Source organism: Gavialis gangeticus, unplaced genomic scaffold, assembly GCF_001723915.1.
Source record: "Gavialis gangeticus isolate Ggan-Ray unplaced genomic scaffold, GavGan_comp1, whole genome shotgun sequence".
NCBI lineage: Eukaryota > Metazoa > Chordata > Crocodylia > Gavialidae > Gavialis > Gavialis gangeticus.
In genome coordinates, this window is record NW_017729027.1 from 38,976,147 (window position 1) to 38,993,229 (window position 17,083).

Below are 17,083 nucleotides of genomic sequence, written 5' to 3' on the forward strand. Positions count from 1 at the left end.
ACATCAGGAGGCGCTACTTCACGGTCAGGGTGGCTAGGGTCTGGAACCAACTTCCAAGTGAGGTGGTGCAGGCTCCCACCCTAGGGATTTTTAAGAGGAGGTTGGATGACCACCTTACTGGGGTCATTTGACCCCAGTACTCTTTCCTGCCATGGCAGGGTGTCGGACTAGATGATCTGCTCAGGTCCCTTCCGACCCTAGAAACTATGAAACTAACTATGAAACTTCTGCTGCTGCTGCCGTCACCCCTGCTGCTGCTAGGCACTGGCATCGGTTGGGCTGCATCCCTGCACCCCATCATCAGTACAGAAATTGTGCTGTCTGCCGCCACCCTCACTGGGGCCCTACATATCACCTGTGGTCTCAGTCAGTCTCATTTCATTAATCTTCCAGCTGTACTGTATCACAGTCCCTCTTTGTCTACATTCTTGTCTTCATTCAGTCTCCTGGACACATTCTGGGTCAGCTTGTAAAGTAGTTTCAACTAGTATCTGTTCTTATATTGCTCATATGCTCAGTGTTAAGTATTCTGAGATGATGTCTTGATTCCTTCTGAAAATTTTTCCTTCATCTGTGATCACCAGATATGAGTAAGGTGACTCCCCTTTGATTACTGTAGCTTCAACTGGCCAGTGTCCGCCTTGCCAAATTCACACAGAATCTTTGCTTTTTAACTGTGGAAATGGCCTCGCTCCTCTGTTGTAATTCTGTATATGGTTGTACTTCCCTGCTGGGGGAAACTGTCCAGGCACTGGGGCTGCACAAGGGCAGGGGAGGTAGGGGGGATATGCCTGCTTGTCCAGTGGGAGAAAGGAGTGGGGGAGGGGGTGGAGGGAATCTTCTGGGGCAATAGGGAGTTGCATGGCCAGGCTGGCGGCACCTGGGCTGGTGTCTGTGTTTACAGGGGTGGGGCAGCCAGAAGACACTACAGGGCTGGGGGAAGCAGGGGGCTGCGGGTCAGGAGTGAGGGACACAGGCACGGCTGGGGGGGCAGTGGCTTGGGAGTGACAGGCATTGGGGGGGCAGGGGACTGTAGGCTGGGAGTGCAGGGCACAGGCAGTGCCAGGGGGCTGTGGGTGAGGAGTGAGGGGTATACGCAGGGACAGGGGCTGTGGGTTAGCAGTGATGGGCTGGGACAGGGCACAGGCATATCATTGCTCCCCCACAATCATATTACTTTCCCCCTCAACATGTGTCCTCTTTTTTGGAACTGGAAATATGGTAACCTTATACACAATGATGTAATCGTATTCATATGTATGCCTACAGTTTTCTCTAGGTCATCAGGTTGCGGGCTGTTTGACAAGGGGTAAGCTGCTGAAAGCGTGTCTATCACTAAGTGGTATCCAGGTTGGAACTCCAGTATCAGATCATGTTTCTTCCATTTAAAAAAATATTCACTGGGTGGGTCTACATGTGTATTTGATACAGGAGCAGTTTACTCATGAGTAAATGCTCCCAAGCAGGCATGCAGGGAAGCAGAAGCGGATTTGCTGCTGCTCCCACTTCCTGGGGTCCTGCAATAGGCCCTTGCCACCATCAGGGGGAGCTGGAGGCTTGGACCACAGCTGCCTGCAGTAAAAGCAAGCCCTGCTCCCTGGCCTGTTGCATTTCTGGCTAGGAGCAGTGTACACAGTGTGAGGGCAGCACGTGGCAGCTCCCTGCACCATGGCTGCTCCAGCCCCTGCCCCTAGCAGTCATGCCGGGAACCCTGGGCTCCTACTGGCTACTGCACTAGCTCTTCTGGCCTGCCATGCCTTCCACTGGCTGACCTATGGCTGCCTGGGCCCTGTTGGCTCCCCCACATGCAGTGACTGCCTGCCTAGCCACATTGCATGATCTCAGGGCTGCTGCCACCATTCAGCTGTAGCCTGGACCCTGTCCTGCTAGTTGGACCCTAACAGGGATGCTAATGATGTGTTTCTAGATGCCACTTCCAGGGCTGTCCATCCCATCCTGGCCTCCAGCCCCACCAACTGTGGGCCTGAGAGGCCAGCCAGGACTGGTGGCTGCATGTTGTCCAGCACTCCTTGGATTATGAACAGTGGCCGGAGGTGTTCTGCATGACCCAGACCACCTTCCAGGGCCTCCTGGAACAGCTTCACCTGCACCTGGAGTGGCAGGACACCCCCATGCGGCATCCTGTTTCCACAGACACCTGGTTGGCCTTTGCCCTGCTGAAGCTGGCCACACCTGCCAGCCTCCACTACATGGACCATCTTCTTGGCTTGGGTAAGGCCACTGCCAGGGAGGCCATCCTGGAGGTGTGAGGCGCTCTCCAGGATGTGCTGGCACACACCATGGTCTGGGTGCATGACCTCCTGATGGTGATGATGGGGTACTGTACCCTGGGATTCCCCCAGTGCATTGGGGCCCTGGATGGGACCCACATCCCCATCACCTGCCCACCCCACAGTGATCATCCCTACTACAGCTGTAGGGGCTTTCACTCTGTCATGCTCCAAGGCATTGTTGACCATCATCATGCCCTCACCGATGTGAGTGTCCACTGGGTAGGTAGTGCCTATGATGCACACATTTTCAGGAACTTTACCCTGCCAGCCCTGGTGTAGAGTTGGTTCTTCGCTCCAGAGGTGTTGGACTTCCAGCTGGGTGCCATGGTGGTCCTGCCTCTCCTCACTGGGGAGCCCACCTACCTACTCATCCCATGGCTCATGTGGCCCCACACCAGCCAGCTTGATCCCTGCCAGACCCACTTCAACAGGTACCTGCGCCAGACCCATGCCCTGGTGGAGTGTGCCTTTTGCTGTCTCAAGGGACACTGGCACACTGCCTGCCTCAAGTTTTTCAAATGCAATATCCCCCAGGTCAGTGTCTCAGCCTGCTTGATGGATAACATCTATAAGGCCCAGGGAGATCTGTTTCGTAAGGCCTGGGCAGAGGAGGTACAGTGGGCGATGCCTGGCAGTAAGAGCACCAGCTTTGGCAGCAGTGACAACACTGCCCTCATCTCCTCTGCTGGGGCCCTGGCAGAGCCGCATACCTGCCAGTGGGGACCAGAGCACTGGGTGTGAGAGATATTGGTTGACCACATCCTCCTGCACTCCCCACTGTAGCCCACTTGGACAGCTGCCCACGGACCCCCCACCCCACTGCCCGCTTCCACCACTACGCTCACTGTAGACAGTTCTGAGGAAAACACTTTATTGCCCTCACAGCCAACAGACTCCCCTCTTCCTCCTCCCTCCCAATAATAGAGCTCATACTCCCTCTCTTCCTCCCCAACAACAGAGCCCCTCTACCACCAATGCCACCCACCAATAAAATACTCTCATCCCCATGCAAACTATGTACAATGTGGTTTGTGTCTGTGGTGGCTTGTGTCTCCTGGAGTGGGTGGGGATGGGGTGGGGAACCCTAGGGGGAAAAGCCTGGGGACAGGTGGCCAGCACCCCAGCCTCTGGCCATTCCCCTGCAAGTGTGTATTCTGTGGTGAGCCCAGAAGGTCGGGGGTTGCCTGGGGGTGATGGTGGCTGCTGGTACCCTGGTGTGGGTGACTCCCCCTTGGGCAGCCACTGGCCAGGACCAGCAGGGCCAGCATGTGGTCCTGGCCCCACTGTAGGCAGGTCCTGCTTTGTGGCCTTGTGGAGCTAGGGCAAGTGATGGGGCTGGCCCCAGGTGGGGCAGGGGGGCTGGATGGCATGGGACCTGGGGCAGGGGCTGGGGCAGGGGATCCTGGCTGGTGGAGGTGGCACTGGACCTCCACCCAGGCCCACGAGGACCCTGGAAGCTGCCTTGGTGGGTGGCAAGTAGCTGCCAGGGACTAGGTGGGGCTGTGGTCCGAGGCAGGGCAGCAGGGGGCATGAAGGCAACCCTCAGGGCCAGAACAGTATCCAACACCTGGTGGTCATCCTTTGTGGCCACCACTTCCCTGGCCACAAGTGCAGCCTGCTGCCACAGGTCCTCCATACGTTCTCACTCCAGGCCAGGAGCTGTGCTCTGAATTCTTGGTCTGCTTGGTCCCACATGTCCTCGCTGACTATGCCCACTGACTGCCATGCCTATGCACTGGAAAGCTGGTCCTCCATGACAATCACCACCCAGTCCAGGAGGAGGGTTTGATCCTGGGTCCACCTTCTGCAGAGCTGGTGCATCTGCAGGGCCCCAGCCATAGGTGGTGGTGACTCTGAGGCTGCATCCCAGCTGTCAAGTGTAGCCTCTTCCCTGCATACAGTCGCAGGGCCTTCAGAGCCACGAGAAAGAATCTGTTTGTGAGAGTCTGCTCCATTTCTTAGATAAAATGCTCTGTACCAGGGGCTGTGTGGTGCTAGCATCAGATTTGGATTGGGCATGCACGGGTGCCCAGAGATCACAGTAAGTTGGCCAGGCAGGCCCAGGCCCAGGCAGCCCACCTGTGCTGCAGTACACAGCATGGCTGCAGCCTGGGTCCTGGGGCAAGAGGATATCAATCAGCTGTCATATAAAGTCCATGGACTTGTGGACACTTCCCGACGGATGATTGTGGTTGGTGATGGTAATCCATTCTGCTCCCAAGGCCTTGAACTTTATGTGGCACTACCACACTGACTGGTCATGCCTGCACTCCTGCATCTGGCCTGACAGTCCTTCATAGATGTGGGTGCTGGAATACCCACCCTGCATGAACTGCCGCTGCACCACCTTACCTCACAGCACCATGAGGTTGCTAGTTTCTTCGATGGACCAGGTGGGGCCTGTGGAGGAGGTGCGTGGCATTGGTGATGATGCCATCAGGGCTCTTGTGCAGGATCTCTGGACCTCTGCGCAACTGTCCCTGTGCTGCCTGGCCTGAGCAGTTGCCTGCAGCACCCAGAACAGGGGCGCTGCCTGGGACTATCAGTTGCCTGGTGAGGCAATGCCCCATAGCACCTGCAGGGTCTGGGCAGGCTGCTAGGGGTTGGCCGTGTGCAACTGGAGCTGGCCCTTGTGACCAGGAGCTCCCTGCAGCTGGGCCTGGGTGCTGGCAGGCCTGACAGGAGCCTGCAGCACCCTACAGGCATGCATAGCATGGCTCTGGCAACTGCGCAGTACTGTGGTGCCAGGCAGTGCTGCTGGGGTGGAGACAGGCTGATGTGGCTAGCCTGCAGCCTGTGCAGGGGCAGCAGATGCCATCAGTTATCTCAGGCTCCTTGTACATGTGCCCCAGGACTCAAAATGTCTGCAGGCTTTTGTCATGCTCCAGCTGGACTCTGCCAGCTTTGCTTAGTAACAGATGCCGTCAAGCACTCTCCTCACAATATGGAAAGCCCCCATTTGATTTGCTACATGGCCCCTGGCCATGTGCTGGGGAAACCCCATCCCCTGTGGAAAACTACCAATTGGGGCTTGAAATGGAGTTTGTCATCTGGCTTATAAAAGCTAGGATTCCACCGCTCAGTGCAGGGGGGATTCACCGCGCAGTGGGAAGAAGCCAGGGCAGTCACCATTCAGTGGGTAGGCCTGGCCAGCCTCCCATGGCCTCTCTTGCCTCCGGCATTCATGCTCTCGTTCATATCTCATCACTAGTTCGTATCTTGCATATTGACCGCTCGTATCTTTTGTTACCATTCGTATCTTTTGTTCATTGCCGTTTTTGGTCTCGGATTCAGATCCAAGTGTAACCACCTGCGCAGCCACATCCACACCGGTGGTGCGTAAGTAAGAAATCAAATAAAATGTTCTGGAACCATTACGAGTCTACCTCTCCCTCTCGCAAACTAACATCAGGGGATAGAACTCACCGGGGTTATAGCCACAACCTGGCTCGCGCCCCTAACAGCTTTTAAGGGCCTGTGGCTGGGGCAGGTATAGAGCTGGGCCAGCCATCAGGCAGGAGAGGCTTCAAGACCCAGAGCTCTGGGGCTAGCTTGATGTTGGCAGGGCTCTGGGGCCAGCCCTAGTGGCAGAGCTGACTAGGAGCAAATTTGCTACTGGTTGGCATCTACACATGCATTACTGTGAAGAAACTACTCACAAGTAAATGTGCTACTTGAATTTGCAGGAAGCAAATTTACTTGCAAATAGTGAAGTTTACTGCGCAGTAAATGTGTGCATTCAATCTATATTTTCACCAACTACCTGTCTTGCAAGCATACCAGACCAGCCTCTGGCTTCTTTACTTTTCATTCCATCCAGGAAGAGCACACACCAACTGCTGAAACTTCCTTAGCCTGACAAAGGGTTTTTGAACCCGAAAGCTTGCGCAATAATTGTTTTCCAACTATTTAAGTTGGTCTAATAAAAGACATCAGATTCACACAAAGAACCTTGTCTGCCTATGCCCTTAGACTAACATGGCTACACCCTACACCCCTGTAACATGGAAGATATTGAATTCAGCCCTTTGAAATGGAGACTGTACAACATGAAAACGAAAGAAGCCAAACTCAACAGTGACATATATTTTCTAAGCCTTTGCAAGAAACACAACTTCATTCCCCAAGAACTAAACATCTACAATCCTCTGACTACTACACACAACTCCAAATATGCTTCACAACTGTGCGGAAGAACTTCAGAGAAAATTAGAAATCATCTACTTCACCTACTCTACTCCAAAAGAGACCAACTCAGGAAGGAAATCACCACATACTACAACAACTTAAAAGACAGAAATCCAATCATCTTCCCTAACAATATACAATGGATACAAAGAGACTATGAAAAACTTTCTACAACATTCATCCTACATAAAAAGAAGAAATGGAACAAATTTGACTTGATAAAAATGAAAACAGCAGCCAACCCACAAATATTATCAATCTCTCCACACACACGCTTACCAGAACTTACTGTGCAGGAAACTACACTACTGTTCAGTAAAGTACCTCATGTAGATGCACCCACTGGATCTTCGGTGACACATTTCCTAGTCCTTTTTTTGGATGTGTCAATCAGTGGTTTGTGATCTGTTTCTGCAGTGAATTTCTGACCATACAGTACATTGTGAAATCTTGTACATCCATATGCCAGGCCAAGAGTCTCTTTCATTTTTTGCATAAAATTTTTCTGCAGCTGTCATAGTCCTAGATGCATAAGAGACTGGCAACCAATCAGTACCATGCCACTGTAATCCATATTTTGAGTTATCTGTGGAGAGTTTGATGTCTTTTATTGGGTCAAGAATTGTTTTAGATCATTAAATTCACTTTAATGCTCTGGCATCTAGGCTCATTCTGTGCCCTTGTGGAGAATATGCCTTAAGTGAACTGTGTAGTTGGGGAGAAAATTGCTGACATAATTCAGTATTCCTAGCAATCTTCAAACTCCTTTTTTATCTTTAGGTTTTGACATGTTCAGTATTGCATGAACTTTTGAGTTGTCTGGTAATTTTCCCACTGAGGTCAGTAGCTCACCCAAATATGTTATTTCCATTGTCTGAAACTGACATTTGTCCTTATTCAGTTTAAGCTTATTAGCTCTGCAATATCCAGTACTTTTCTCAGTCATTCTTGATATTTAGTGGCACTCCTACCTCATATTATTATGTCACCAGTATAGACCTTCATACCTTCCTGATCCTTTAGCATGCCGCTCATTATATGGTGAAATACTTCTGGGGCTGATCATCTCCCAAAAAGTAGTCTTAAGAAGTAATATCTCCCAGATGTAGTGTTCAAAGTGCAGATCTTTGAGCTCTCAGTGCCCAAAGGGCTTTGCCAAAATCCTGATGATGCATCTAACTTGCTGAAATGTTTGACTCCTGCTATCTCTGACAATACCTCACTTCTTGTGGGCAAGCGAAAGTGTTCTTTTTTATGTTTTTGTTGAATTCCCTTTGGTCTATATATTGTTGCAATCCTCCTCTCTTTTTCTCTAGAATTCCAAGAGAATGGACCCTCCATTCTCTTGGAGGGTCCATTAGGGAGTGAGGTAGGGAGGGAGACCTCCAAGGGTCTCCATTAACCAATCTTTTGGTTAATCTAATGTCCAAATGATACTATTTGCTGCCATGCTTTATAGCTCTTTTAGTTTTTTTCTTAAGTTATATGGGACTTTTCATGTGGCATGTATCACTGGTTCTGTCTCTTTTCTTACCGCCTCTTTTATATATGCACTTAGGTCTTTGACCAAAAACATCTCAGATTGTTATTTAATACCAATTCCAGAAGAAAGACAGTCCTTAATGAGAACCAAGATGATTGCTAAAAAATGGAGAACAGGATTTGGTAATGACACATCCTTGCTTGACCCCAGTTTGGATGATGAATGGATTTGTCTCTGATCTGCTACATAGGATGGTCACAGTAATTTGGTTATCAAGAAGCTTCAGGACCTTGATGTACTTCTCAGGACATCCAGATCTGGCCAGCACTTTCCACAAGGCTTCAAAACTGATGGAATGAAAGGCAATATCCAGGTTTCCAACACTTGTCTTAGACCTGGTGGGCAGCAAAGATTGTGTCAGTTGCCCCACAGGATGGTCTGAAATCACACTGCAATTCTGGCAGGGCTCAGGAAAAAGTAGAAGATGGCTCAGGAGGATGTGGGCAAGGATTTTCCCACCGTGGACTTAAGGTTCAGGAATGCCTCAAAGTGCTCTTTCCATATAACTTGGACAGATTCATTGTCTTTGAGGATCATCAAGCCTGTGATTACAGGAAAGTAAGACCATGAAAAATTGGGTCATATGTAGCTTTTGTTGCCTGGGAAAAGCTACGTATGCCATTTTTGTCAGCACAGAGCTGGATCTCTTTTATTTTACCTTACCATGACTGATTTTTGATTTCCCAGATCCTCCTTTGAACTGGCTCTGAAGAGCTGGTCTGTCTCCTTCTTCTGCTGACATGAGTTGTCAACTTGCCAAGAAGAATGTACCCTTCTCTTCCAGTTGAGAGGGCTTGGATCTCTGTGTTGCTTTCATCAAACCAATCTTGGTGTTAACAGGTGGTATAGCCAATGGATTCAGCACAGGACATATGAATGGCAGTTTTAGACCCCTTCTAGAGTTCCCTAGTGTTGCCTTCACTTGTGGACAGGACAGAGAGCTCTCCACAGAGGCACTGTTGGAGATCTTTACAAACCTCTGGGTTTTGAAGACATTTGATGCTGGGAGTCCTTTGCATTGCTTTTGGCTGTTTTTGGTGTTTTGGAACAAGCCAGATGTTCATAATGGATCAGATAAGATGGTGATCTGTTCAGCAGTCATCAGTTCCTCTTCTGGCTTGTGTGATAGGAACATCCATTTGATCACAGGTTCTAAGAATAATATAGTAGAGGAGGTACTAGGACTTGGAGCAAAGATGGCTCCATATGTTCTTGTATTTGTCAGTCTCTGAGCAGAGTGTTCGTGATGACAAGACCATGCTCCGTATGGTCAGGAGAAGGATGGTGTTAGAGTTGGCTTTCCCTACTCCTTCCTTCACAAACAGTAGATTCTATCACTTTTATGAGCCCCTTGCATCTATTTCAATTGCTGTGATTACATTTATTTCTGCCCCAGTATCTGTCTCACAGGTAACATAAATGCCATTTGTCTAAATTTTAATTAGCTAATTTTTGAGTTTTTGGACTCTTCTTAAATCTTGCTTAGGAATAGTTCTTCCTCCTTACTTGAGTCAGTCTGTATTTACTGTATATATTCCTTACTTTATCTGTACATTTGAGAATAATGGTTCAGTTTATTACAGCTTCTACATTTTGCCTGAATGGAGGGCACTTTCTATATTCATGCTGGTTTCAACATCACTGGCATTTTTTTTTACTTCCTACATGTCTATGTGTGCCCAGTTTAATTTTGGTGAACTTCTCTTTTGATGGATTAGTGATGGCACTTAGCAGTCATTTATTCCATCTCTCCCTCTAGGCTCTTTACTTATGTTTTTGCTTGTTCTGCTGCTTGGCATATATATTGCCTTTTCTAATGTCAGGTCCCTTTCTCTTAGTAATCAACACAAACACTTTTTTATTATAAGATACCAGAACTATCTGGTCTTTAATGACAGAGTCTGTGAGTGTTCCATGTTCACAGGACTGACTTTAATTTTAGGCCTGTGACAAATTCCTCCACTGTTTCTGTGAGGATTGTATGCCTCGAAGAGCCAGGCAGAGTTGGATGGGGTTGGAGAGAGAGAGAGTCTGATGGCTTTGTAATGGTGCTGCTAGCAGAAATAAAGAAATGTCTTTGTAAAAGTGCTTCAGTGAACTGAACCCACAACACAACATGTTACCAGAAGTGGTTGAAAACAAGTGACTGCACTGAGTGGAGTGAGGTTTGAAAAAATGGAGCAACCACATGCTCCAGCAGAACTGAAACTTCCCAGCCAAGTAGCAGAGAACTGAAATAGGTTTGAGCAACAATTCAACCTATACATGAGGGCAACCAAGTCTCAGAGAAGCCAAGTGACCAAAAGAGCTATTTTTCTCTGAACACTGCATGTGCTGAGGAGAGGTTGTATATAACAGTCTGCAACTGAGCCAGGAAAAGCAAGCTGATTATGAGACAGTGCTCAAAATGTCTGAGGAGGACTGCACTCTAAAAAAAGAATGAGACCTTTGAAAGATATCATTTCCATATGAGGTCACAGAAAAGGAAGAATCCTTTGGGAAATTTGAAAATGATCTTAAGCTGCTGAGTCAATCTTGCAATTTTGGAGAACTCACAGACTCCAGCCATGTACAGACATTCAAAAAGCTGGGGGAGGAATTGATCTAAATTACAGTTTTCTCTGAGTGGCCTAGTTTAGATCTGGAGCAAACAGTATAAATATTTGTCCTTGTGGTGGTGGGGGGGATGGGAGGGACGGGACAGGAGAAGGGGTCCCAGGCAGTCTGTGCTGGTGGAAGCCAGCAGGTGGGGGGCACTCCTGCATGCCTTCAAGCATGCCCTGTGGGCTCCTCAGGCTGCTGAAGACTGCCAAGAACAGTTGAATACCAGGGCCACCCCGACTGGTTTCTGGGCGTGGGCAACTATACCCCCAAACCCCTGCTGCCTCATCACAGAACCTCCATTGCACTCCACCCAGAGGCTTCCAGAAGAGCTCTAGTGCAAGTACTGTCTCTTATTAATTGCATGTGCCTCTATCCCAGCCTACCAGCACCCCACCATGGTGCCCCACTACACATGCCCATGCCCAGAGACCCAGGAGCTGTGGCATAGCCTACTTGTTGCCCTGTGTGACTCTTGCCAGAGGCTGCAGGACATCATGCACAGCCATCTGGACATGACCTGGCAGCTGGTCACCATGGGATGAGGTGTGCAAGCAGCCAGCTGTCCTACGTGGAGCCACCTATTGCACCCTGCACCCAAGTGGGCTACTAATATCTAAGTGGCCAAAGAGGATGAGGCCACTGAGGATGTCATGGATGCCAGGGTGATCTTGCACCACCTTCAGACCATCATGGTTCTGAACCCATGCCACCAGCAGCAACTGATGGAAGTGGATCATCCTGGACATTGGGGATGATGAACAGTGTATTCAGACTTTCTGTATGTGCTAGGGCACTTTCACAGACTTCATCATTCAGCTGGGATCTTACATTGTTCACTAGGATGTGAGCATCCAGCCACCCCTCACTCCAGAGAAGCAAGTGGCCATTGCCATCATGAAGCTGGCCATCTCCGGCAATCTCCGCTACATTGCGAACCAGTTTGGCCTGGGCCAGACAGGAAGTCTGGGAGGTGTGTCTGGTTATTCAGAATGTCCTGGTCAGCCACTTCATTTAGTTGATCAACCCACAGGAGGTGCTTGCTGGCTTCCACCACACAGATTTCTGCAACTGCTTGGGGGCCATGGACAGCACCTATATCCCCCTTCTCTGCCTACCCCAAGGTGCTTGGGCATTCATCAAGGACTACTTCTCTGTCATCTTGCAGGGTGTCATCGACTACTAGGGTCATTTCACCCACATCTTCACTGGCTAGGCAGGCAGTGCCAATGTTACCCACATCTTCTGCAACTTTCCCCTCTTCCTGCTGATAGAGAACAGGCACCATGCCCCAGGAGTGCCAAGTTTCATTACTGGTACCATTCTCATCCTTCCCACATCACTGGGGACCCAGCTTACCCTCACCTGCCCTGGCTCATGAAGCCCTACATGGGGCAGCTGGACCACCAATAGGAACACTTTACTGCCTGAGCAGGTATTACATTACTCTGGAGTGTGCCGTTGGTCACCTTAAAACATGCTGGTGGGCTTTCAGAACACTCCTTGAGGTGAAGGAGGAGAATATACTTCACCTCATTGGCACCACATGCTTCCTCCATAACATCTGTGAGACCACCTGGGAGGTCTTTTGTGAATCCTGGGGAGAGGAGGCATGGTATGCTGAGCAGGCATGTCGCATCGAGCATGTGTGGAGTAGGGATGCTGTGGAGAGCAAGCCCCCACCCTCCAGTGATGTTGGAAGCATGGGCCTTACACACTGGCACAGTCTGTTCCCAGGATGACTACCTTCTGGCCCATGTGGATGGGGAGTGTTCCCTGGATGAATGGGGCCAGAGGGCTTAGATTCCCTGAGTGCCTGTGCCCTGGCACTGGGTGATGGATCCTCTGTCCCAGGCTCCTCTGGCTCTGTGTCTCAGGTCAGCACCACCCATAATTCTGACTGCCAAAACACCAGTCCTTCAACCCACCAACTCCCCCAAGTGATACACACCAGGATGCAGGGGAATGCAGCACAAGGAAGAGACGTGTCTCAGTTTGCCATGTTGCAGTTGCCAAAATGTTTTTGTTCTTAATAATGAAAATGTGTTGAATGTTGCCTTTGTTAGAATTTGGTCCCTCTTACCATTGACACAAACCAGCAAAACTTTGGAATGGGGTGGTAGTTGGGAGGCTTGTGAAAGTGATATAAACTAGAGGGGTGGTTAGGATGGGGAATGGGGTGGGAATTGGGGTCAGAGAGAATACTACAGGGGAAAAATTCAACACAGAAACTTGAAGAGGAAGCCTGGAGAAGGGAGCTATAGAGCTGGCACACTAATTGCCAGACTCATGCATGAAGACCAGGGACTTGTCCATGTAGGATCTGGACAGATGGGTCATTTTGGACCCACTCTTTCCCTGAGAAGACTGTGGGGTGGGGCAGTAGGCAGATGTAGGTTGGGAAGCATCATCATGGCAGAGGCCATGGACTCTTTGTGCTCCCTTGTGGGACCCCTATCCCCTCCCCCCCACAACCTGGGTCCCAATATCCCACTATAAAGAGACTGACCCTGTGACCCTTGGCCATGTGTACAGCTTACCTCATGTGGTGAGCCTGAGTCCAGGGGCTGACCATCCCCACCATGGCTGGGGCTCTCCTCCACAGCAGGAGCCAGGCCAAGAGAAGGTTCACAGAGAGTGGAAAAGGTCCCTGATGGCCCACCCTGCCAGTGGGTGGACCAGCTAAGACAGGCTGGCTTTGGTGACAACCACTGTGCCAGCAACAGCTTGGGACAGTGGGCTGGTAGGGTTTGTTCTCCCCCTGGTTCTAATTACTCCTGTGCCATGCAACTGGTTGGGGGCCCTGGGAACATAGGTTGATTGCCAGGCTTGAAGGGGTGCAATTGGTTCTGGGAGTGGAGAAGTGTCATGGATGGCCCAGGCCTTGCTTCCTGGGCACTCCAGTCTTGCTCCTTTTGCTGACCATTGGCTGCCAGAGAAGCCCCCTCCATGGGCCTTTCTGTTTCCCTAGACCACAGGTCACCAGGTCCCTGATTCCTTCTGTCCTGGTTCTGCCTCCTACTGCTCTTGCTCCCAGTCAGGAAATGGTTGGGACAGTTGCCCACCCCCCCAGCATCCCAGGACTTGTGTTCCACTTGCCCCTGGGAAATCTCCGCAGAGTGGGGTATGGAATGTTGCTAGGGGCTGGGTGGCAGCTTCTCCAGTCACCCTAAGCCCAGGGGGCTTGGGGCTCTTTGTGTGAGGCAGCGCTGGCATCAGTCAGGGGTTTCAGAGGTAGCTGCAAAGTGGTCCAGAACCCTGTCCCTCCCTGTCTTGGTGCTGGGACTCCACCAGCTCTGCTGAGGCACAGGTTGTCTCCTCAGAGAAGTAGGTGGCCATCTCATGCCCCTATTCCTGCACCTCAGCAGCTTGGGTGGAGGTATCCTTCAGCCTAAGCATGTCCCTCTTCCACATCTGGAGTCTATCCTCATCCTATTCTTGCAGCTCCTAGCACAGGTGTGGGAAAAATGTGGCCTGTGGGCCAGATACATCCCACCAAGACATTCTATCTGGCCCATGGGGCCCCTAAAAAATTTAGAAAATTAATATTTTTCTGCCCCGGCTGCCTGTCATGTGGCCCTCGAGGGCTTGCCAAAACTCAGTAAGCGGCCCTCCACCCAAAATAATTGCCTGCCCCTGTCCTAGCATCAGGAATCAGCTGTGCCTGCCCAGTGTTCAGAGGCATTCACCAAAGCCTGAAGCATCTCCTCCTTGTTCTTCAACTCCTCCTACAGACATCCATCATACACTCTGAAGGTATGCATCCCCCACAGCCTTGAACAAGCATTGCATCCTCCATGCAATGCTTGTTCTCTCTCACACAGATGTTTTTTCTTCAGTTTAACAGAGGAGGCACAAAGTCTTTGTGTAGAGTTGCAACTTTTGTTGATAAAATGAAGTATAAGGGCACATATTTTGGACCCTCCCAGTACTCACTTTGGAATCCACATGGAGATAGGAAGGTAGCTATAGGAAGTCCTCTTGTCCTAGCTATGGTCCCCCTGATGAGGCTGGGAGCTGCACCACTGCTCTTTACTTGGAACAACAGAGATTGGGGTCCTAGCTATGCTGTGTGTGGGCAGCAGTGTTGGGATGGATTGGTGGGGAGGGAAGGGCTGGGTCCCTATCCTGGAACTGAGCCAGGCACTTGCTCTGCTCCCTCAGAGAGTCCCTCAGGGGATCCGGGATCCTGTTGGGACTTGGACCATCCCTGGAGTGGGCAGGGATGTTTCAGTACTGTGTCTGTGCAGGAGTAATTCTTTGGTCCTGACATTTCACTGGTGAAAGTCAGCTGGGCCTGGAGGGATGAGTTTTACTACTATTCCTGTGGGAGCACCAGCCAATACTCCCTGCTCCTGCTGCAGGACATGGACCCCAGGAGGTGTCTGACAGGTGGAGGGGGCCATCTGATTTGAAGGCACACAGGGGAAACTCAGATTGCTGTTCAATGTGAGAGTCCAGCTTGCATGCTACCTGTGGCTCCACTATGATAAGCTCACATCCATGGACAAGTTTGTGATTACCACAACAATTATCATGATGCTGAACCCATAATTACCTGACTGAGAGAGGTTTCCTGCACCCCAGTTGACTAAGAAGAGTCCTGCTGTGCACTGCCCTTGGCTTTCCAGCACTTGTTCTACTTTACTCTGGGAGGTGGTGGGGTGGGTGTTGCTTTGCTTTCAGGGGTTGGCATAGCGGGGAGGTGCTGACCAGAACTGGAATGGGGCTATGATTGTGGGAAGTAGGGGTGGGGTTTGGCCATCAGGGATTGATACAATGACTACCTGCTCCATGAGACATAGAGTTACCTGGCTTCCAAGTATATTTCCCAATGATTGGATCAGATTGGGTGGGTGACAGTGCTGGCTTCTCCAGCTGCATGGCCTGGGTCTCACCTTGGCAGTTGGACCAGATTACTTGAGATAACATTTCCAATGTGGGACCCCTGCCATTATATAAGTGCCATTCTTAGACTAAGAGAGAGGAATGGAGGATAAGAGGGAGAGAGGGAGGGACAGAAATACAGGTTTTTTTGGTAAGGGGAGATTTTCCTTGTTTCTGCTGTACTGCAACTCAATGGGTTCTCATAGATAGTTCTGTATTATCTCCTGTTGCTGACCTCAGCCCCCTCTCTGCCACCTGGCCCTAAGGCACAGCCAATAGAGGTGGGGTTCAGAGTGCTGGCATGTTTATCTAATTTTTATACTTCACCATCATAGCTCAAGAAATGCTTTTAGTACCTTTCCATAAGTACAAGGGAGATGGGGTAGGAGGGAAACTGTTTCAGTGCCAAAGCTCTGAGCAGCTGGGAAGAAGCTCACCTTCTCCCAGTAGCTGAGCATGACCCTGAGAGATAAAGAGGACAGAAAGGTGTAAATGTGGCAAATATTTGTTCCCACAGAATGGAAGATGGACTGCTAACCCCCCAAGACCAAGCGGAGAATTTGGCTCCTTAGTTGTGCTCCAGAAAGGGAGGGAAGGGTATGGTGGTCTACCCAGTGCTGAAAGACAGAAATCTCTTGAGCAACTAGCATCCTGGGACCCTATGCTTTGAGCAGGCAGGGTGAGACAATTCAATGCCCCGCCACACTCCTCCATCCATGCACTGCTCCCCCTCCCTCCCTTCTGGGGTTCTCAGCCACAATGGCCTGGGAAAGGGCTTTGACCATGGGGATGGCCTGTAGCAGTCACTTTCTCCTCAGAGACAGGGAGGAAGGTGGGGAGGAAAGGTCAGCAGGTTGGTTCCAGTGACTGCTTTCTGGAGACAGGCTTTCATGAAGGGCTTTAGGCTGATGGGACATCATTATGCTGCTGTTGCCCTGAGGGGTCAGGCCAACGCTCAGGATCTCAATATTGTGCCGTTAGACAGGAGAGTGTGGTGTACAATTGCACATGCATACATAAAAATCAATTAAGCATACACTCACTAGGTGCATGCACCCCTATTAGGCATACACACTCACACTACCAGCTCAGGCACATACACTATACACCCCAAAAGTTAGACACAGATTACTAATTTGTGTCTCATGCACACAATGCCATACATACACACACACACTCATACTAGGAACTCAGATACACACACGTTCAAAATAATTAGTCTAGGTTCACGCACACTACACACACCAAATTTAGACAGAATCAGTTACCAGTTACGGACACCTGCACACTCAATACACATGCGGATTACTAATTCATATACCACACACACACACACACAATATCTATCTATCTAAAATGTGTATTCACTGATTTACACACATACCACCCACCTACACATACACACAAGTGAGTTCCTATGTTGGGTTTTGTGATATGTATGTATGAATGTATGTGCTTGGTATACTTAGGATACCTGGAGAAAAGTTAAGGTAAGAAAGTAGAAGTGTAGGAGGTTAAATTTACCAGGACCGGGATTAGAACTGGTAGACTACAGGGGCCTGGGCTGAAG